This window comes from Phoca vitulina, unplaced genomic scaffold (genome assembly GCF_004348235.1).
Source record: "Phoca vitulina isolate PV1807 unplaced genomic scaffold, GSC_HSeal_1.0 scaffold18, whole genome shotgun sequence".
Lineage (NCBI taxonomy): Eukaryota > Metazoa > Chordata > Mammalia > Carnivora > Phocidae > Phoca > Phoca vitulina.
Window position 1 is genome coordinate 24,475,869 of NW_022589721.1, and position 21,026 is coordinate 24,496,894.

A 21,026-nucleotide genomic window follows, 5' to 3' on the forward strand; every position below is an offset into this window, starting at 1 on the left:
AGCCGAAGGCAGACGCTTAACTGACTGAAACACCCAGGCGCCCCCCCAAAGACGTTTTTAAAGCAAACAGACTTGGAAGATAGAGCATATCTTTCTAGAGAAAAGGACAAGTTTGGTTACAGTTCTGGATGATCAAGATATCTTTCTCTGGAGCAAAGAACAGGTGTCCTTTCTGTCCGTTTTAAAAGAATCGGGTTCCCTAAGCTTTGGGTTCCTCTCCTGTAACGTAAGGCAATGCAGGAGCCTCGTGAGATTCTTTGTGTTGCTCTGTGGGAATTGGGACTCTAGAAACTGGCTCAAGAACATGCTGGTTCTCTGGCTGCTACTATTGTTGTGATTAAGAAAGTCCTTATTCTCTGGGAGGGAATAAAATCTTCCCACAAAGAAAACCTCAGGTCCAGAGAGTTTTGTGGGACATTCTATTCACATTTAAGGAAGAAATAATACTCCTTTTATATAAAAGTCATTCAAAAATAGAAGAGGAAAAAAATACTTCCTCAGTCATTTTATGAGGTCAGTATTACCCTGATGCCAAAACAAGACAATGTCATTACCAACAGAGGAAACTGCAGATCAATATCCCTCATGAACCTAGATGCAAAGATCTTTAATGAAAGTTAGCAAATACAAGCCACCTGTATAGAAAAAGGATAATATATCCTCACCAAGTAGAGTTTATGCCAGGAATGCAAAGCTAGCTTAACATGGATCAAATAATTATTTCACCATGTTAAAAGACTTAAAAGTAAAAACCATGTGTTATTTGTCTGGACTGCCATAACAAAATACCATGAACTGGAAGGCTTAAGCAACAGAAACTTATTTTCTTGCAATTCTAGAGGCTAGAAGTCCAAGACCAAGGTTCTGATTGATTTAGTTTCTGATGAGAGTTTTCTTCCTGGCTTGCAGATGGTCACCTTCTCCTGTGTCCTCAGATGACCTCTCCTTGGTGTGGTCACGTGAGGAGAGAGAGCGTGAGCTCTCCCGTGTCTCTTTTCATAAGGACACTAATCTCATTGGATCAAGGCCCCAACCTCATGACCTCATTTAACCTTAATCATATCCCTAGAGACTCCATGTCCAAATAAAATCACCTTGGGAGTTAGGGCTTCAACATATGAGATTAGGAAGATGTCAATATTCAGTCCATATGCCATATGATCATCACCATGGACGTAGAACCAAATATTTGACAAAATTTACCATACATTCATGATATAAACTTGTAATGCATTAACAATAGAAGGAAATTCTATTTTTGCATGAGATGCAGCATAAAAAAATCTGTGTACTCTGCTGAAGAGACTGTGAGGCGAAATCATGTGGGAAGACCACAGGGCCAATCACAGGGGCTGGAGGATTTTGGCATCCTGATTGGCCGGGTCTGATCCTAGAGCCCACCCCTAGAGCCGAGGGCTGAACCTACCTCCTCTCAGACCATTTAGGGTTGGGGAAGGGGATGTTCCAAGAGGAAATGGACATGGAGTTACCCGTAGAAGTGTGTGCAGATGCTGAGTAAGAAAATGATAAAGGTCCATCTCAGAGACCTTCCAGTTCAACCTCAAGAGGACCAGAATGGAGAAGAAACTTGCCCAATGAACACAATCAGGAAGAGACAAAGTCCTGCTCAGAACCCAAGGCATCGTAGCCCTAGTCTGGGGTTCTTACAGTTGCCCAAGTGCCTGCACGTCCACTAACTAATCCCTGGACCTGCAAGTCTCCGTGACCCACGGGCACATCTGATCTTTAGCTATATTAACACACACTTTCACATTTAAAGTTACTGGAATACATCCACACACACATAAATCACTGGGTAGGAAAAAGTCAAGAAGGGTACACACCAAGCTATTAATGTTGGTTAGCCTCAGCAGTTAAGGGTGAGAGTGAGGACAGGGGACAGGGTTTGCACTCCCCACGCCGTGTCCTTGCATGGGCTGCATGCCGTACACACGAGCATTCCTGAATCCCTTCTTCCACCCTCTTCTGAGAGTGTCCCCGTCTGTCCCCTCAGGTCCACCTATGGGGCGTACTTAAAATACTAACCCTATTGTGCCTTAACCTATCTTAAGAACTTCAGGAGCCTCTCTTTGCTCTCAGAATGAAGTCCAATATGCTTAGCATGGAAAATAAGGTAAATATGGCTCAACCTGACCAGCTCATGTCCTTGCCACCCTCCTCCCAACTCCTCCCAGACTGGACCTCGAAGCACTCTCTGCTCCAGGCACAACAGACTGCCACACTTCCTAAAACACACGCACCACTAATCGTTCACTCCACTGACTGCCTGCACAGGTCAGTCCTGCTGTCTGAACTTCCCACTCTTCATCCTCCTTTACCCCTGGTGATTTCTGTTCAAGGCCTGCCTCAGGGGTCACCTCTGTAGTGAGCTTGCCACAAGCCCCATCCTCCTTCACAGCTGGTCCCACCTCACCCCTGCTCCCAGGCCCCATCCTTCTGCCCACATTGCATGAGTTCCATTCCACTGTGATTACCCCCTTGCCTGTGTGTGGTGCCCAACGGATGGTGAGCTCCTAGAAGCCAGATTCTGTCTTATGCTTCTCGATATCCTCAGTCCCTATCTCAGTGCTCTGAAAAACGTAGGCCCTCAATAAATATTTGCCAGTTAAGAAGTAAATCTGGCCAGGGAATTGTCTGGCTGTCTGTCCTCACTGAGGAAGAAAGGAACAATGGCCAGATGCTTTTCTTAGTACTGTACGTATGTTAATTCTCTTAATCCTCATGAAACCTTTATGAGATAGACACAGTTATTGTCTCTTATTATCAAGATGAGCAGTTGAGTAGGGGTCATGTTCATGGGGTCTGGACCCAGACTGCCTGGATTTGGATTCTTGCTCTGTTATTCAAGCTGTGTGAACTTGGGTAAGTGGCTTAATCTCTCTGTGCCTTTCAGATAGCTTTCCAATCTGAAAATCAGGGATAATGATAATAAGGTTGGATTGCTGTGAGGGTTCAATGAATTAAAATAATGCAAATGCCTGGTACATAGGATTGCCCAAGTGTGAGCAAACAGAATTTTATATATATATATATACATATATATATATAAATTAATTAATATTTTTTAGAGGTAGACATCTGAGGCCCAAGGGATGTGAAGCCACTTACCAAATACCCCATAGTTAAAAGTTGTGGAACTTTCAGGATTTGGACACCAAAAGACTGGTTCTAGAGGCTATCCCCATGACCACTACTCTCTTCTCTCAGCCCTGAACTGTAAAGTTTATAGATTAAGTAGCTGTGATCTAGCTAAGAAGAAATTAGCCCCAAGTTGGGTCGGTCTCCTCCCACCTTTACCCGGCTGATGTCCCAGCTTGGGGCCACACCCAGAGCCCAGCCCACTTCTCTGTGGGGTGTGACCCAGACTCCGCAGGCCAGGTGTTCCTGGGGCCCTGCTTCTACCCGCTAGCCAGGCAGAAAGCCTGTGAGGGGGAGGTTTCCCTGACCCGGATGCTCTCCAGATCTCCTCCTGCTTGTTCTCCTTTTCCAGACACTGCCCAGAGCTCCACTCACAGACCCGCACGTCCCACGGCTCTGGCTGGAAGAACAGAACTTCGGCATAAAGATTTCAGCCCCTAGCTGAAATCAACCAGCTCTCAGCAACCAAGAACAGGGCCTGGCACGCAGCAGGCTCCTGATTTAGGGGAGGGAACAACCCTCGGGATTTGGAGCCAGAGAGCTTTGGAGGGGATGAAATTGAGAGACTCTCACCTCCTTTTTAAGCTCTCCTTCTGAGCTGACCATATTCCAGGATGCTCTCTCTGAGCGGGTCAGTAGACTTAGAGCCTCAGAAAAAAACAGAATTTCTTCCACCTTTCCTCCTCTTCCTTCTTTTTCTTCCTCCCCGGACGGAGGCCACACATTTAATGGTGTGCTGGTAAATGTCTGACCGCTGTATCTCCCTAAAAAAAGAAGCCCTGATTTGTAGCGCTTGCCAGTTTCTATGGTGTAAGTATTCTGACTGCGGCCAGGTTCAAGCTACGTGCCATCACTGAACTTGGAGTTGGGAAAAGACACGTGTGGTCAGCCGTGTTTGGAGCCAGCATGAGCTGGTTCAAGGCATCAGGGCACGTTGTAGGGCTGAGGGTCTAGGCTTTGCAGACACACAAATCTGATACAGGTTCGGAGTCTAGTGTTCACTAGCGATCTGACGTACGGCCAATTGCTTCAACTTCGTGCACCACGGTGTCCTTGTCTGTGACATGGGAGTGATAAAATTGTGCATATGGTGGAGCTGTTTTGAAGAGTAGTCGGGCATTGCTCAAAGCCTCATGGGCACATCTAGGCCCTCTGTGCAAGCTAGCTCATGTTAGTTATTATTATGAAAGCCACACAATAGAATAACTTCCCCAGCCTCCTTGCTAAATATTGCAACAGACTGGCAGTAAAAATAAAAACTCCCCAGCCCTGTGAGATGTCTGGATCATTCCTTGTGATACAGTCCCCGCTGGGGACAAAGGCGCACGCTGAGGTGGCATGGGAGGCTCAGCCTTTGAGGAGCCCAGTGGCTGGAAAGAGACAATAATGGCAAAGATGGAGTGGCCTTCTTCTCTTCACTCAAAATAGATTTTTGACTAGTAGGCATTCTTTAATGACCCCTTAACGGCCTTCAGGAAAATAATTTAGGCCGTCAAGCAGACTGCATTCTGATGCATGATGTGGCTCGTGAAGGAAATGGATGCCTTTCCACCCCTGCCTGGCAGGAGGGAGAGAGAGCAAAGTTTCCAGACTGGGGGACAGAGCTAGGTCACGGAATGCCTCTCAAAGCTAGTGGCCTGCATGTCTCCATCTCCACAGGGCCTTGTCCAGTGGCAAAGAAAGACATGTAGATTAGCAACTGCCACTTCATAACAGCGGTATGAGAAATATGTCCTGGGATCACAGCTGAGGTAACAAGGAAATCTGCCTGGGCTCTGTATGGCAAGATTTATGCAGGAGGTGGCCTATGAACTTGGTCTTACACCATAAAGAACTTTACCAGTTAAAGGAGGCGGTAGAAGCCACCCTGGGAGAGGCAGCATTCAGTCAGCAGGTTTTATTGTAGGGTTAATTGGTGAGTTATTCTCCACCCCAGACCTAGCTCTCTGGCACGCACTGAATTCATCCACTTGTACCCAGAGGCGAAGCCAGTCAGCAATGCACTCCTGGGGCTTGGGAAGGTGACTGCCCAGTGCAGACAGGGAAGGGGGCATTGTCAGGGTCTGTGGAACCCGGGCAGCATGGAGCTGGTCTGTGAGGATTCTCAGTGGGCAAAGGCCATCCCATTGCCAGAGAGCAGCGATATCGCTCTGTGCCTGGAGACTTGGCTTAGCCTTCTTCCCACACCTCAGCCCCCAATCCCAGAATTCCTTCATCCCCTCCAACATCCCTGAGCACCCAGGAGCCCCCTTCCACGGGGAGCACACAGTCACCTTGAGCAGAGATGCTGACATGAAAGTAACATGGTCAAGGTGCAACCAGGCAGTTGGTTTAAAATGACCTGGCTCACTCCTGCTACCCAAAGGCAGATGGCGGACAGTGAGTCAGATGCCATGTTAGGGCAGCTTCCAGTTGGGGTGGAGGAGTAATTGCAGACAAGAGGGCAGTCAAGCTGAACTCAGTTTGAGAAGGGCCTTGGGAAATCAAAAGTAAGAATTTCATGAGAGGGAGTGGGAACCCATCAAACATGCTTCAGTTGGGTTGGGTCAGACCGTGTTGGAGAAAGATGGTTCTGGATGCAGAGTGAAGATGGTTTAGAAGTGGAGACACTGCGGGATCCAAGAACGGGGTTCTAGCACCAGTCTGGGTAGAAATCATAAAAGGTGAACGGGATGGCAGCAACAAGGGCTTCATGGAGAACAATGGATTCGGTCATGTAGCAGTTATAATTGTTTGAACTTGTTGCTGAAGGAGACCAAGGAGTTGAGGGTGATTGCCCGGGTCCAAGAGAAGGCAACTGGGTGAACAGTGCCTTTAACCAACTCCAGGACACTGGGAAGGAGTTGGGGAAGGTCCTGAGCTACACAGGGCAAGCCCCTGGGTCAGGTGTGCTGGTAGGGATGGTTAGTGGTTACATCCCTGCTGCCGAGCACCTAGCTCACATACCCGGCCTGTAGCTGGCCTTCAGTACATGTTTGTTGAATTTAATTTAATGAAAACTCAATGTGTTATATTGAAAAAAGACCCTGATTCCAACCAGTGAGGGAAAAGAATCCCATTGTCTGGCAACAACGTTGGTCTGTTATTCCAGACCTGCAGGATAGCCTCTGAAACGGAGAAATCAAAGGAGAAGGAGTAGCTGGTTTCTTTCCAGAGGGGGAGGATCACTCCCAGTTGGGGGCATCTGGTTCCGTGTGTGGATAGGGGAGGCTGGGCTCCAACGGCTGCTGGTGGTGGACACAGGGGGCCCTGCTGCTGGGTGGGGGGAGGCCTGAGCGGCCCCCCCTGCTGCTGTCATCGCTTTGGAAACAAACGCGTTTTTGATGAAGATAAACATCTCCTTGGACAGGGGAGCTCGAAGGGAAATGTTTCACAGCAACTATTTCCCCTGTCAGTTTTGTGCCACTGCGTATGCAAGCACAAGTCCATTAAAAACATTCTTGGAGATGTTCACGTTCAGGTTAGAGCTCTTCCTGGGATCCTTTCAACGCCTGAGTGAGGCTGCTTTGGCAGGGAAAGCAGCAGCGCGGGGCCAGGGGGCGGCCGGGCCTGGCTCACTGGGGCACCTGCAGGTGAAGGAGATGCAGGTAGGCGGGGGGCCCCCGGGGTGGGGGGGGGCAGCCGGGGGAGCTCTGGCCCCAGCTGTCAGGGCTCAGCTCTTCTCAGGTACAGTCCTGGCGAATGATTGCGCTGAGGCCTAGGAGTCGTGGGCTGCAGTGTATCCGGACATGGATCCCCCCTAGAGCCCGAAGACTGCTAAGAGATTAACGGTGTGTGTATGTGCGTCAGGGGGAGAGCCATGCTCGTGTTCCCGAAAGGATGCTACCACACACTGATAAACTGACAGATCCAGAGGACACCTGCCACCTCAAGGCCCTCGTTCCACCGCCTCGTGTCTTCAGGTGCTCACTTTGTGCTAAGTGCTGGAAACACAGAGCTCACGTGTGGCTGGAGTGGGTGGGGGTGACGGCCAAAAAGCTAATGTGCGTCAAGCATCCACGGTATTTTGGATACCTACTTATTATCTAAACTATCTAGCATTACCTTGAATATCTAGAACATCTGGAAGTGACTTGAATATCGAGATATTATTACTTCATAATAACCACAGTTGATAACGCCAGATGCTGTGTGTGCTAAGCAGTGAAATGGATATTTCCTTTTTTGAAGGAACCCGGGAGGGAGCCTGTCATGTTTTCCATTTTATGGATGAAGAAATGGAGGCCCCAAGTCACACAGCTGCTCGGCTCTGAGACTTTCACCTGTGGCCTGTCCACAGAATGACCTCTTTGTCTCTGAATAGGGTGAATGATGCCTGCTTTTGGGGGGTGGACGATAATCTGCATCCACTCCACGATAACTTCAAAGACGATCTGAGGACACCTGGCTGTGTGTCTGCAGCACGGGGCCAGCACAAGCAAAGCTGCTGGGAGTTGAATCCGACCTGGGGCCCAGGCTCCTTCAGCCTCTGTCCCACCCGCCTGGTGCGCAGTCTTCCCTCGCATCACAGATGCTGTCCCCTCGGTCATTCCAAGTTGAAAGAAAACAAAAACCAGACCTCATGTTAGGGCTGTGACAGCTGGGGCTGTATCTTTCCCATCTCTGTTTCTCCAGAAGGGTCAGGAATGGTGCATCTACTCAATGTAAAACAGCTTCAGACCTGGACTGGGCACCCTCTCAGCCTCGTGGGTCACAGAAGTTTCCCCCTCTACCACACCCTCCACTACTATGAGCGCTTGAACAGGCCCCATCTCGCCCTCATGTCGGACATAAGTAGTGGACATTGTTAGCCCTATTTTTTTTAAAGATTTTATTTATTTATTTGTCAGAGAGAGCACAAGCAGGGGGAGCGACAGGCAGAGGGAGAGGGAGAAGCAGAATCCCCGCTGAGCAGGAGCCCTATGTGGGGCTCGATCCCAGGATCCCAGGATCATGACTGGAGCTGAAGGCAGATGCTTAACCGACTGAGACACCCAGGGGTCCCTGCCTTATTTTTTTTAAGTAGGCTCCATGTGCAGTATAGAGCCCAATGTGGGGCTTGAACTCATGACCCTGACATCAAGACCTGAGCCAAGATCGAGTCAGACATTTAAATGACTGAGCCACCCAGGTGCCCCAGTTGGCCCTATTTTTATATCTGAGTAAAACAGAGGCTCAGAGAGGGGAGTGACGGGTAATGCGTCGTCGAGCATGAGAACAAGGCTCTGGAAGGAGCTCTGTGCATGGCCAGAAGCACTGCTTCTCCCTGTGGGTGGCAGGAGGTGGTTGGCAGGGATGGGGGTGTGGAGCCCAGCTCCAAGCCCACTCCAGGCTTCGCCGCTTTACCCACTTCTGTGGTCTCTCAGTAAATTGCTACAATATGTGCTCTTTGGCATCAGTGCTGAAGACCACCCAAGCGTTGAGGCAAATGCAAAATGCAGTCCCCAACCTCAGCCCAAAGCCTGTGCCTGTTGGAGCCAAGAATGCCCTGTGGTCTCCCCAGTGCTGGGGTCCCTCCCAGGTGAGCTCCAAGCAAGTAGGACCAAGAACCTGGTCACACATGCCAGTGGGGTAGTTGCAGGGCCTGGAGGGGATCCAGATGGTGCTCCTATGGGCTAAGGACCCTCACTGCCCTGGCACCGACTGGGATGTCGGGATTCCCAGAAACCCAGGTGGGTCTGCTTCATGCAACTGGTAACTTTCTGCAGGACTGAGTCAGAAAAATTTAAAAATTAATAGAAGAGCTTATGCTTTTCAAGGTATCATCCTGAAATCCTTTTGTAAAGAGAGTTCTAGCCTTAATATGCCCTCTTTCTAAACCCTGATGTGTGCATTTGGGATTTGTTGTGTGCCCTACTTCCTTGCGGGGCCTCCCACGAGCCCCACCGATTAGGAGGCAGAAGACCTCCATGTGCAGCTCAGCCCCTCCATTGCTGGCTATTTGCCCTTGACCTTGGGAGAGCCACTTACCCTTACTCCCTACTAAATGATACAGTGTATTCAAATGGCAGTGACAGTTCACTGCCCAACACCAATTAAGCACCGGATACATGGTAGATTTTTGGGGAGAAGGAGTTTTGCGGTTTTCTTCTCAGCAAAATAGAAACACTACCTTCCTTGTCTCCTCTTGGGGTTGTTGAAAGTTACTGCAGATCAGGGGGCAAATTCAGATATTATTTATTCATTGATTTCACACATATTTTTGAGTGTCTATTAGAAGTTCATGTTCTCTTTGGAAATAAATGATCCCAGCTCAGTTTGGTCATTGTTTTAATGGAGAAAAGCATAAAGCACAGCGGACATGGAAAGCGTGGCTTATTCTCCCCAGTAAAGTGGAACAGTCTTGGAAGAGCAGAGATATGTCATGGCTGATATTTCTGGAGTTCTCACCACGTGCCAGACACGAAGAGTTGGCCAGGCAAACCAGCATGGGAGGAGAAAGCGCCGAGGAAGAAACAGCAGGATAAAGGCATGGAGGCATTCAGGGAGCATGCGCAGGGCAGAATCTGTGGTTAGTATTAGATTGTTCATAACAGAGCGTTGCCGTAGGATTGTGGGAGTGACTCTTACATAGACGGGGCCAGGGTGTCTCTTACCCTTACTTCTGTCTGTAGCCTGGTGGCTCTCAAGCAAGGTGGCCGCATGTCCCAAGGGTACACTTGAAAATGTGGGGGAGCACTTTTTGACTGTTGCCATGATAGGAGGCAGTCCTACAGGCCTTTAATACCCGGGGAGCAGGAATGTTATATGCCCTGCAATGCACAGGATGGTTGTACACGATGAAGACTTGGCCTGCCTGAAATGCCAGGGTACCTTCTTTGGGCCACACCGTGTCCCTCCCCTCTGTCCTCAAGCCCCTCTCTGTGCTTTAGCTCCACCAAAGTGTGCAGAATTGGACTGGTGATTGTGGGAAATCCAGACTCTCTCCTGACCACCCGATCCACCGAAGTGTTCTAAAGAAATTGGCATTTTTTCCCCCTGCATGAATTCTATTTGGTTTCAGAACATAATATTTTCATTTTCTTGATTTGGGGTAGCACAGTTGGTGGGAAAAAGACCCTCATTAGGTTTCAGGGCTCAAACCTGGTTTGAGCCACTTTGTTCTCTGGGTGCCAAGGTCTGTGGATTCCTCAGCCTGAATACCACAGGAACTGAGCACCACCACCCACGCACTTCCCTGGTGTGGGCCCTCTTCATGCCTGTGGGGGCCTAGCCGCCTCCCCCACACCGGGCTCCCCCACTGCATTCATTCCCCCTCTCAGTTGCCAGAGAAATCGTTTTTCCCCAACGCAGATGTGATTACCTCCTCTTCTGCTGCAAATCCTCATGTCAAAGAAGAACTCAGACTTAAGGGGCTGAGCAGGCCCCCAGGACAATAGGGCAAGTACTTCTCAGCCTGCCCTCTCATTCCTTAGAGAAATGCACATGTATTTTTGTCCACCTCTTCTAGGGAAGCTAAAAGCTGGAAAGTTTCGGTAAGAATCCCCACCTCCCCACACTGAGTTTGAAATAATCATCCAGAAGTTTAGTGTTTGGTACCCAGGCCTACACCATGGGGTGCACCTCCTTGCCTGGGGCCAGTTCCATCTTTGGGTTCCCCGGTGGTGCTGGGACAGTGCTCTGGGGGTGCTTTTTTGAAGGAATACAGGAATGGAGCGATTCAGATATGACATAACTTCTAAGGTTCTTTTCAGTCCAGAGATGATTCTAGGGATGGATTTCCTGATATTTGAACAAGTGAAGCCCTAGCTCCCAGACCCGGCCGGTAAAACGGGGTACAGTTGTTCATGTCTGAGGAGTGTAAAAGGTCAGGTGACATACTGAGACTCCTTGCAGGGTCCTAAGACAGCTTCCTTTCATGGCCTCCAGAGGCAAATCTGCCTGTGCACCCCCCCGCCTCCTCCCTGCCCCCCCCCCCCCCCCCCGCCGAGGGTGGATTCATTATTTTCAATAGACATAAATCATTCAGAACTGCCTCTTATAAATAAGATGGGAGAACAGCTCAGAAATACTATTTTTGGCTCCCCAAATGAAATAGAGGCCAGTAAGTTAATAAAACTGATTTTCTCACTTGGATTGGGAACCAGCTGTAAAGGTAATTTCCAAAGAAACATTCCAAGCACATCTCGAGCAAAAACGGCCTCATTTGAATAAACCCACGGCTTGGTGGGAGAGCAGGAGGATGCTTTGGAAGGGCCAGCTCTCATTTAGAGGTTAGGTTCTGCCATGCTATCTTAAAAGATCAGCCTCATTATATTATAAAAGAAATCTAGCATTTGCAGAGGACTTAAAGTTTTGAGGGACGTTTGCATTTGTTATCTCTTTAGAGCACACAAGACTTCTGTAAAATTATTAGGGGCCAAGTATTTTCAGCCCCATTTTATAGGTGAGGAAGTAGAGGGTGAAGGAGCTTGATGATTTGCCCAAGGTCACAGAGCTAGAAGGAAGCAGAGCCACCCCAGATTTGCCCCATATACTTGCATGTCGCCAAGGAGGCACATGAGACCCGCAAGGCACACACAGGGGGTTCTAAGCAATTGTTCTAGTGCTTCTACTAGTCCTCATTGAGGTGAAAGAAGGAAGACGCACACTTCCCTTGAATCTGCGGTCTGTGGAAGTACACATACTTACTTTGTTGGAGAGGCGTGATGATGTCGAGTTAGTTTGGATGCTCTAATAGCATGGACTGGGTGGCTTGAACACCAAACATTGATTTCTCACCATTCTGGAGACTAGGAAAGCTGGGATCAAAGCACTGGAAGATTCCATGTCTGATGAGGACTCTTCCGGTTCACAAATGTCCATTTTTGCACTGTGTCGTCACATGGAAGCAGGACTGAGGGGGGCTCCCTGGGGTCTCTCTTATAAGGACCTTAATCCCATTCATGAGGGCTCCACCCACATGACCTAATCACCTGCCACAAAGGCCCCATATCCAAATACCATCCCACTGGGGATTAGGTCTCAACCCATGAATCTTGAAGGAACACCAAAATTCAGTCTATAGCGAGGGGTCAAGAACACAGTCCGTGGAACCAGCTGGCTTGGGCTGGCATCCCAGCTCTACCACCAGCTAGCTGTGGAACCTGGAGTAAGTCATTTGCATTCTTTATGCCTCAGTTTTCTTCTCAGTAAAAGACGGACAACCACTCATAAAATGTTGTTAAGTAATGTGCTAACATATGTAAAGTATATGAACAATGCCTAGTGTATCACAAGAAGCTTTCACTAATCAGTATTATTTCATTTTAACTTCTCAACAACCCTGAGATGTCTGTGGTGTTGTGCCCCATATTACAGATGGGAAAACTGAGGGTAAGTAATTTGCCTTAAAGTCCTAGAACTGGAAGCTTGAGCTAGATCCCTGTGCGCAATACACCATGCTCCTTTCTCTTGATTCATATACTCTCTCAAGTCATGCGCACAGATTTGGCAGGTGACCATGTTCATGTTACCATTTTCTAAATACAGGTAGTAAGTCCCCCTTGTTCCCCTTCAGGGCCTTTCTTGGAGAATATCTGAAAATCAGTGTTTGAAAGTCAAATCATGTCCTCATATATCGCCAAGGGGTCTACATCCCCAGAGGACTATAAAATATAATTAAATCCCCAATTACACCTCACGTCTACAGCATAGTCTTCAACAATACAGTTTCAGCACCCAGACATGTTCTTTGATTCTGTTTGTTTCTTTCATAATTAAATAATGGAGTTTGATCCTCTTGAAGCTCAAGATTTCCAACTCAAAATACACCTAATGACTTCCATTTCTGTGGCAAACGTCTTAAGTTTATGAGATCTGTTCTTCTTATTGCTAAGATCAGTACTGTCATTTTTTTCTAATGCAGTTCTGTTTTTAGAAATAGTGAATGCAACAGAAACAGTCAAATAATTGAACAAACAAACTTTCTGTGCAAATAGGGCGACTCTGCTGACATCGAATTGTTAGCTCTCAGCTGCTCCACCATACCGCAATAGCTTGAATTGTTCATCCGTAACACAATTACAAAAGTCGATTAAACACACAAAAGGGAAACAATAATTTATGACAAATCCAAAGAGAAGGATGAACTAATGAATGGAGAAGGCAGGATGTCATGGGAGTGAGGAACAGTCAAAGAGAGTAAAGTGGCCAACTTTGTCAAGCTATAAAGTATTCTGTAGCTTAAAGGCACTTAACCAAGTAGGAACCCACAAATTAACCAGCTAATTGCATTTTTCAGGACTCTGAGTTGTAAGTAATAAAAGACCTAATTTCTAGTGTTTTCTTATTTGTCCACAATTCTTCTTTCCTTCCCTACTCTTGTCTTGGTTTCCCTATGAGCAGAGTATAGTTTTCTTCTACTGTTGATTGTGGGCTTTGACAATAAGACTTGCTTTGGGCAATGGACCATGGCTGGAAATGACAGTTTCAAGCTGCCATTTTCAAGCTGAGGTTTAAGAGGCAAATTTCCACCAGTTTTCCGGAACTTCTTACCACCATGAGAGGAACATCCACCAAGTACCTTATGTTCCAGTCTGGGGCCTAACCATAACCAGAAGCTGAGGTCCAGCCTCGTCCAGCTGATCCAACAGTGTAATATAAACACTTGTGGTAGTAAGTTACTGAAACAGTAACTTGGGGATTGTTTGTTAAGCATTATTATCATAGTAGCAATGACAACCCAAAACCCAACTAACGTACAACTCAAGCTAGCTGAAGAGGAAAAAATGTATTGGTTCATGTTGCAAGTTTGCTTTAGGTCAGGGGCTCAAATTATGTTGCTTTTCTATATCCTTCCATCTATCTATCCATTCATCTGTCTATTCCTCCATCCATTTTCTCAACCCTGCCTGTCTCTGCTTCTCTTCATGTTTTGACCTCATTCCCTTCTTATGGAGGCAGGTCCATGTTGTGCATTTGCTGAAATATAATTTGCAGAATACTATTCCTGTAAGATACTTTGGGAGAAAGAAAGGTTCCATGGTCCAACAGGTTTGAAAAAGAGAGTATACTACAGTCCATTTTAGCGATTCACAAAGCATTACTGGCAAATAAATAAACATACAAAACAAAACAAAAAACTATGAGGAGTTCTCTAGTTTTGAAAAATCTTTAATGTGATTTATTTAATGCAACACTTTCTGAGTTTACTTGATCATCCAAAACTGTTCTGGCTGTTAGAATCTATTGACAGTTTCTTGGTACGCACTCAGGGGAATGGTGGTGTCTGGGGTCCAGTTTGGGAGATAGGAGACCTGCATTCCAGTGTCATCTCTTCCCACAAACTCCCTTGGCATGGCCTCAGGGAAATCACTTCCCGTCCCAGGCCTTGGAGGCCCTTTCACAAAATAAGAGGGTTCAGATTTGTTAGCCTTTTAAGACTACTGGGGCCAACAATCTCTAATTCCAGCAGTACACTGTATTTTATGGAAGAAAGGCTAATTTGGCCTCCCAAAGGATGGTTAATGGTTACCAGGGAAGGACCATATAAATCCATGGAGAGTATTCGATCAGCTCTTTGCTCTGGGTTCCAACATTATGGTCCAACACGTTTTGAGTGGAGATTTAGTAGGGGCAGCTTTAGTGTATTCACCTTGCCCGTGGGTATGGAACCTTAGTCATAGACTCCTGAGCACATGTTTCTACCATGTTTCTACCCCACTCTGATGGCACAGAGGGGTCCTTTCCCTTGCTCCTTTGTTCTTTGTCCCCATTCCCCGCAACTCCTCAGTCCTTTAAAACTCTTGTATTCCATCACCACCACCACTACCCCCGCCCCCCAAATCCCTCCTCCTCTTGTGTGCAGCCTCTGGAATGGGTTGTTGGCAATTCTCAGTGGCATTCAGTTCAGCTGCTGGGTGGAGGAGGAGGGGGAGGAGAGTCTGCTTTGAGTTCTGTATTAGTCAGGATGCTTTTGGTGGCAGAAAAAAACCCCTGACTCAAGCTGGTTTAAACAATAGGGAATTGATTATCTCACATATCAGGAATGCCAGGGGCAGGGCGGGCCCAAAGCTGGTTGAATTAGCCATTCAACAATGGCATCCAGGAAGAGTTTCTCTCTTTCTGTCTGCTGTGCCATCATCAGTTGGATTCTTTCTCAAGCTGGTGACAAGATGGTGGCAGTAGTTCCGAGCATCCTCTCCAGATAGGACAAGATCTAGAGGAAGAAGGGATCTCTCTTTTTTTTTCCCGCCTGTGGCTCTTTCTTTGAAGCAAAGACATTTTCCCCAGAAGCCACCAAGCCACCACTCACTCCAGAGGACTTCTCATGTTTCCTTGGAAAGAATTGGGAGTATCCCGGAACCAATCACCGGCAGAGAGAGCAGGATAACTCTTAGTCATCGAGCCCATCCCTGGAGCTGGGCGTGAGGTAGATGGCCACTTAGTCTAATGTTGGAGAGATAGAACAATGCCTGAGTTTGGTTAGGAAGCAAGAGGACAGAAATGAATGTGGGGTAGACAATCCATAGTGAGGTTTTATGAGTAGAAAGGGTAGGGAAGAGACTCTTGAAATAATCTGTCCTCCATTAAATCTTTCAATTACCAAGACTAACCTATTGCAAACATTTCTCCTATACCACATTGTGCTAAAAGAATGTCAGTCTACTTCCTGGGCCCGAGTCGCATGACCAAAGACTTTCTCTTACTTTAGCATCTGTCCATGCTGGGCTCCAGAAGAGACGGCAGAGGGAGAAAACTTGATCTGCCCTCCTTAAAGAATTCTGTTTAAGCTACGTAAGTTTTCCACATTTGAACGGCTGTACCCATTCACCTCCTACCTGGAGTCGCCAGTCTGAGGGAGTCTGCTCTACACACAAGCAGTCTCTCTCTGTGGGGGTGAGGGACCCAGGATCCGGATTCCACCCACCTGTAGAACATGATACAAAGTGGCTGTTCAGCACTCACACCTCCAGCTTTACAGAGAGCTAGAAGCTTACCTCTACCGCGTCCTAGAAATGGAATCGTGGGCAAATTGCTTTGAACTTCCTTCTTCCTCAGTTTGCTGCTCTGAAAAAGAGAGATAATAATAATTCCCACCTCATACAATTACGGAGAAGATAAAAAGGGATCACGCACATAAATGTCTCAGCGCAGCGCCTTTTGCAAGGGGCTGTACCTAATGGCTATCGATGCTTGTTATTTTTAGGGTCATAGGAAGAGAGCTATTATTATGACGTCATCTAGAAAAATCCCAAAGCAGTCAATAGCGTCAAGCTGATGCTTCCAACCCCGCTGGGAGCTGGCTTTTTTTTCCCCCTGGTGGCGCTCGGTTGGCACTCCCCCTCCTGAGTGACACAGCATCACACAGTAGGAGGAGCGAAGCCAAGAACGAGATGGGCACTTGATTCAGCACAGTGACTCGGGCTGCCAAGTAGGCTTTTGGAAAATGTCTTGCTCCCCCCTCCTGGAGCATATTTTGGACGCCTACTTGTCATATTGCAAAATGTATGTGACAAAACAATCTGGGATCTCGCTGACAATTATTCCCTTCATGCTGCGATTTGGAATCTCTTGTCTGGGCGTGGGGCGGGGGGGGCACTGCCAGCCTCGGGGCCCTGGCACAAAGGCAGCCAGAGGAAGGAGTCCTGCCCAGCAGGAGGGGCCAGGGGCAGGACCGAAGCTGCGACCTACCTTCCTGCACGTGGGTTTTTTCCTTTGTGACCCAGCTCAGGCACCTCACAGAAGCTTGCCCTCCTTCTGTGGGCAACAAAGCAAAGTAGGGCAAAGAGAAGCAACAGATAATAGCAATCGTGTACATTTATTACGCCCTTTATTTTTTTCCTAAAGTTGCTGTGACCAATTCCCCCAAAGTTGGTGACTTAAAACAATAGAAATGCATTCTCTCACCGTTTTAGAGGCAGAAGCCTGAAATCAAGAAGTTGGCAGAACCAAGTTCCCTCCAGGGGTTCTAAGGGAGAATCTTCCTTGCGTTGGCCGGGGGCTCCACGTGTTCCGTGGCTTGGGGCTGCATCACTTCAATCTTTGCCTCTGATTTCTCGGGGTTTTCTCCTCTGTGTATCTCCTGCCTTTCTCTTTTCTTAGAAGGATACCTGACATTGGTTTTAGGGCCCACCCTAATCCGGGATGATCTCACCTTGAAATCCTTAATTACATTTGCAATAACTCTTTTCCCCAATAATGCCATATTCCTACATTCCAGGCACCTGTGTCTTTTGCGGGGCCACCATCCAACCACTGCAAGCCCTTTCCATGTGTCAGGTGCCAGAGGAAAGATCTATGACCTCACCATTCACTCGACAAACCTGGGAGTCTGTGCTATTTTCAATCCCCATTTTCAGATGAGGAGCCTGAGCTGTCCTGAGCACTCTTCATGAGTACCCTTTGTTCTTCGCTCAGCCCTATGCAACTGAGACAATTTTCAACTGTCATTTTACAAGTGAAAGCCCTGAGGTTTAGAAAGATTTTGTAACTTGCCCAACAGCTAGTGAGAGGCAAGTCCCAGTATTCTAGCTCAGATTTTTCTCAGACGAACTGGATAGAAAGAAAGAACTCTTATTCCTTCTGCTGTACTATCTCAAAAAGAATTTGCTGAATGAATAACAACGTGAAGATAAAACAGCACATTTTCACCTCCTAAGGAACTCAGGGATGTCTCCTTCTTCTTGCCTCCTGGTAGGAAGAAATGCTAATACTGTTGCCAAAATTCCCACGAGGCCTTGAGGGGCAGGGGCAGGGGCAGAAGATCCCCAACTGGCTAGCCTGCGTCTTGCTCCTTCTTTCTGAAAATGACAGGGAGTGTGTGTTCCTGGCTGTTGGTAGGAGCCTCCCATAGCAGAGCTGGGAATTTGCCCAGGACCAGACATGACTTTCACCCCAGGAGGCCCAGAACTGTCAACCAGGGATGCTTTGGGAAGAAAGCTGATTCCGGTGACAAATCCAGCTTTTCTGTACTTTTCCATCACAGGAATGCCAAGCAGGAGCAAGGCTGTGATTTGTTGATCACTCGCTGCGTGTCACGCTCTGCAATCGGTACTTACACAGACATGATCCCAGTCGGTCCCCAGATAGGATTACCTGCACTCAGGGCTGCCTCGACGATGTGTAGCGTCAGGGACAAGAGTGCCAACGGAGGCACCAAGCCATGTGTTTAAATATGTATAAGGAGACAAGCAGGCCACACATTGTCAGCACCCCACCCACATATCTGGCTCAGTCCAACCCCCAACCCCCAACAGCTCCCTATGCCTTAAGGTGTGCTCATAATGGAATGGTCTGTCCTCAGGAGGAGGAAGCCCCCTCCCCCAGAATCTGGAGGCAGGCTCAGGGACATTTGAGCAGGGCACTCTGGAGTCTTGTGTAACATTTGTATAGGGTAGCTATGTTCCCTTGACCCCTCCGGCTCCTTGTCCACTGGGGAGGATGTGTGTGGAGCAGAGGAAGAGACTGGGGCCTTCTAAGGTGTCAGGCCTCTCGCCTGGGTTAGGGTGCTCTGGCTCTCTTGTTTTACCCACAAATGAACTAAACAATAGTTAGTGTATTATGATCTATTGCCATGAAACAAATCTGCCTCCCCCCAACGCCACCCCACAAACTCAGTGGCATAAAAGCAGCTAACATCTCTTATCTCAAAGCTTCTGTGGTCAGGAGTCTGGGCCTCAAGCTCGGGATCTCTCTAACAAGGGTAGAACTGGGCTCCTCTTCATGGGGCAGTCCACAAACATGGTGGCTGGCTTCCTCAGAGCAAGTGAGCCAGAGGGAAAGAGAGAGAGCATACAAAAGACAGGTCACTGCCTTATTAAAAATTGTATTGTGGTAAAATACTCATAATATTTACTCTCTTCACCATTTTTAAGCATACCATTTAGTGGTATTAAGTACATTCCCATTGTACTTAAAAGCAAAGCTATCCACTAACCAGTGAATGAATGGGCACTTTAGTGTGTGGCCAGGAAAGGCTTCTGTAAGGGGTGACATTTAACCTGAGTTCTGAATAATAAGAGGGAGTCAGCCATTAAAAGATTTAGGGTTTTGGGGGAGAACAGCCAGGGCAGAGGTCCATAAGATGGGATGAACTTGTCATGTAGAAAAGAGAAAGAAGGCTGCAGGTGCTGGACCAGAGTGAGCCAGGGGAGGGACAGCCAGGGAGGAGATGAGAGAGGTCACACAGCCAGGTCCTTTGTAAACTGCCCAGAGCCCGCCTGGATTCTCCGCAGGACGGGCCACCATTGGCAGAGGTGAGCAGAAGAATTAGCTCAGAATAGAGGTGATGGGGAGGAAACTGTGTGTCCAGGGAGGGGTGGCTGTGGAGCTAGAGGGACAGCTCCCCTGGGTGACCTGCTGAGTCACTTAGTCACTTGGCCTCTGCCTCCTTGTGGGTGACTGGTTTTTGGAACCATTAATTGAGTACTTCCCCAATAATGGATCACCTTTTGCCCTTGTAACAGCTCCAAGGGACAGCTACTAGGATCCCAATTCCATCCATCATGGGGGTGGTGAGAAACATTCAAATAAATGAGATAAGGAGATGAAACAGTGATACACTGTGGGCCACAGATTGCTCTGAGCACTTTACATACTCTGTCAGATAGATGTGATCGTTGGTCCCATTTCTCAGATGAGGATGGTGAGGCACAGAGAAATTAGGCAGCCTGGCCAAGATTATACCACCAATAAGGGCCAGAGTTAGGGTCCAAAGACACCCAGTGAGGCTCCAGAGTCTGCGTCCCTGCCCACTAAGCTCTATCATCAAGAGCGTCTTCCTGAAGCCCTAGCTCTAGCACGTGGGTCCTGATAGGCATTTAATCATTTAATTCATTGTTTGGTTTTGGTTTTTGCTTGGTTTTATGTTATAACAGGGCACAGGAACACTACTTTGTCATCAGAGTAAATTATCAGCTTAAACAAGGATGGCTGCGTCTCCTTCGCCGGGGGGCCGCCAGCTTGAAGACCTGTCCCACCATCCCGGGTTCTCTGTTGTGGTCGTAAGCAAAGTACGTATTCCTCAGGCCCTCTCATTAGGTACGTTCTAGCATTCGCAGCGGCAATAACAGATAATCGGTTTATCCCCAAATTCTGGGACACGATTAGTATTTTCTATGTGATGTTGAAAAGATTGGCTTCAAAGTTTCAGAGAACTGCAGGTATAAGCTAAATTTAAACTTCCTCTTTGGGAGAAATCAAACCTGGTAATCACTATTTTAAAATCCCTGCTGAAAATGAGCCAACAAATCACCTCGGTCCTCAGCCATAACCAAGGCAGGATCATCCGAAAAGTCCGCTTGGAATAAAAAAAGAATCGCTCTGGCTCTGGAGTCAGAGTAGGTCTGAGGAGACGCTCTGCTCCTTCGCAGCCACAGGGATGTAGAAAAAATAGACTCCAAATGGTTGAAAGACCTCAATGTGAGACAGGAGTCCATCAAAATCCTAAAGGAGAACACAGGCAGCAACCTCTTCGACCTCAGCTGCAGCAACTTCTTCCTAGAAACATTGCCAAAGGCAAGGGAAGCAAGGGCAAAAATGAACTATTGGGACTTCATCAAGATAAAAAGTTTTTGCAAAGCAAAGGAAACAGTCAACAAAACCAAAAGACAACTGACAGAATGGGAGAAGATATTTGCAAATGACATATCAGATAAAGGGCTAGTATCCAAAATCTATAAAGAACTCATCAAACTCAACACCAAAAGAACAAAGAATCCAATCAAGAAATGGGCAGAAGACATGAACAGACATTTTTCCAAAGAAGACATCCAAATGGCCAACAGGCACATGAAAAAGTGTTCAATATCGCTCGGCATCAGGGAAATCCAAATCAAAACCTCAATGAGATACCACCTCACACCAGTCAGAATGGCTAAAATTAACAAGTCAGGAAATGACAGATGTTGGCGGGGATGTGGAGAAAGGGGAACCCTCCTACACTGTTGGTGGGAATGCAAGCTGGT

General features: G+C 47.5%; 1 long non-coding RNA gene across 2 annotated transcripts; it reads right to left on the minus strand.

Annotated features, from left to right (window-relative positions):
- Positions 1 to 14,295: 14,295 nt before the first annotated feature.
- LOC116639527 lies at positions 14,296 to 16,334 on the minus strand. 2 transcript variants are annotated; one of them, XR_004300863.1, is made up of 4 exons: positions 16,238 to 16,334; positions 16,059 to 16,128; positions 15,374 to 15,507; positions 14,296 to 15,277 (listed from the first exon to the last, which is right to left on the minus strand). It is a non-coding gene; the product is annotated as an uncharacterized LOC116639527 (long non-coding RNA). The 2 variants fall into 2 exon arrangements; XR_004300862.1 differs by having other exon boundaries at positions 14,296 to 15,507.
- Positions 16,335 to 21,026: the final 4,692 nt, after the last annotated feature.